This window comes from Lemur catta, chromosome 8, assembly GCF_020740605.2.
Source record: "Lemur catta isolate mLemCat1 chromosome 8, mLemCat1.pri, whole genome shotgun sequence".
Lineage (NCBI taxonomy): Eukaryota > Metazoa > Chordata > Mammalia > Primates > Lemuridae > Lemur > Lemur catta.
This window is the reverse complement of record NC_059135.1, coordinates 17,167,757-17,169,908: the sequence shown is the minus strand read 5'-3', so window position 1 is coordinate 17,169,908 and position 2,152 is coordinate 17,167,757. Positions and strand designations below refer to the sequence as shown.

The following is a 2,152-nucleotide window of genomic DNA, read 5'->3' as shown; positions in this document are numbered from 1 at the left end:
GGTGCCAGAGAAGATTCCTTCCTTCTCTACGTCCAGGGGTCTTTTCTCCAGTAATGTGCCTTTGACCCCACGAACCTACCTCCCAACCTTAGGGAAAAACCTCTGACTGAGAGATCTCTTCATTTCTGGAGCTCCTTTAATCCTCCCAGCAGGTTTTTGCTTTAGGAGCGCTGGCCCCAGGTGGGTGATGAAGACAGAGCCTTTCTCAGATCTAGGATATGGGGATAAATGCCATCAGTCCCTGTTATTGAGGGGTTCTCCAGCCTTAGCCAACATTCCTATCCATGAGTGGGGGTGGGGAGTATATCTTCTTTCTTTCTTTCTTTCTTTCTTTCTTTCTTTCTTTCTTTCTTTCTTTCTTTCTTTCTTTCTTTCTTTCTTTCTTTCTTTCTCTCTCTCTCTCTCTCTCCTTCCTTCCTTCCTTCCTTCCTTCCTTCCTTCCTTCCTTCCTTCCTTCCTTCCTTCCTTCCTTCCTTCCTTTCTTTCTTTCTTTCTTTCTTTCTTTCTTTCTTTCTTTCTTTCTTTCTTTCTTTCTTTCTTTCTTTCTTTCTTTCTTTCTTTCTTGTAGTTCTGCTTGTAAACTCTTTTAATAAAAATTATGCCTCACCATACTTGAAGCTTCCAGGGCAAGGGGTTGGGAGGCTCAGCCCCTCTTTTAGCTTCTGTGTAGTGCTGGAAGAAGTACTGGTGTCCTGTTTGTACAAGATCCTGGTTTAGGGCCTTATTTATATCTTTTCCTGCCTTCCAGCTTCATCCATCTTAAATGAGCTACATGTGGTCACCTGCTTTCAAGCCAAGGCCAGTGGAGCTGAAATAGGAAAGGATAGGATTAAACAGATAAATGTGGTTGCTTTGACACCTCAGGCCTAGTGACTAGTTTTAATATATAGTGGAGTTTTAATGTATAGGGAATCCCAGCTGGTTTAGAAGGGCAGTTATTTATGGAGATTTTACAATTTACCAGAAAGGGGTGTTAGGCAGACCCATTAGGATTGTAATCTAACTGGAAACACTGGAAAGCTTACACTTGACTCATGGATGGCTTATGACAAGCTTCCAGGGCCCTGATTTCTCCATGCATAAAAGGAAGAGATTCCTTTCTACCTTTCTTTAAATTCCAATTGTTTTAGAAATGAAAGACAAGATGCCCTTATTTTTATAAGGAATTTTGCTTAGTCATCATCTTCATTGCCCACTCTGTTTACACTTTAGCAAAAATGCTTTTGTGGAGACTACCATAATTTACTCCTATCCAGATTATTTCAATTCAATTCAATATAGATTTATTGAGTCCTTTGTATGTGCCAGATACTATTCTAGGCACTGAAGTTAAAACAGTGCTTATCTGTCATAGAGTTTTCATTCTAGTAGGGGAGATAGTAAACTTAAAAAGTGAATTATATGTAATATGTAGGACAGTGATAAAAGCTCTGGAGAAAAATAAAACAGGGAAAGGGGGATGAGGAGTGCTGAGTTGTATGGTGAGGGTAGGCCTCACTAGAAGGTGACATTTGAGCAAAGACTTGAAGGGGGTGAGGGAGTGAGCAGTGCACCCAACTGAGGGAAAAGCCTAGGCAGAGAGATTGATCACTTCAAAGGCCCTGAGGTGGAAGCATGCCCAATGTGCCTGAGCAGCTATGGGAGCCTGTTTGGACTGAGCGAGGAAAGAAAGGTAATGGGGGGTGGGGGATGTTGTTGGCTTTGTTGACATTGGTAAAGACTTGGGGTTTTACTTTGAATGGAGTAGGCACCTATTGAAGGGTTTTGAACAGAGGAATGATGTGATCTACCTTACATTCTAAAAGGATCACTCTTCATTCTGCTCTTGCAAATGGACTGTGGGGAGTGGGAAGTAGGGCAAGCAGTTAGGAGGCTGTTACAATTAATCCGTCCAGGAGATGATGGTATGCTGGATGAGGACTGCAGTGGCATCAATGGAGTGGTAAAAAGTAGTCAGATTTTGAATATATTTTGAACATGTAAGCCACTGCCCCCTCTCAGGGGCACAGTGGCTTATACCTGTAATCCCAGCACTCTAGGAAGCTGAGGTGGGAGGATAGCTTGAGCCCAGGAGTTTGAGGTTGCAGTGAGCTATGATTGGGCTCCTGTACTCCAGCCTGGGTGACAGACCAAGGCCCTGTCTCAAAAAAAA

At 42.8% G+C, this 2,152-nt stretch overlaps 1 protein-coding gene across 1 annotated transcript in view; it reads left to right on the top strand.

The window, feature by feature from the left end:
• Positions 1-574: 574 nt before the first annotated feature.
• Positions 575-2,152, top strand: part of TTLL4 (tubulin tyrosine ligase like 4) — a 40,815-nt gene continuing 39,237 nt past the window's right edge. The window contains exon 1 of the mRNA XM_045560065.1: positions 575-1,672. The gene's annotated coding sequence lies outside the window, so the exon portion shown is untranslated. The remainder of the gene's footprint in view (positions 1,673-2,152) is intronic.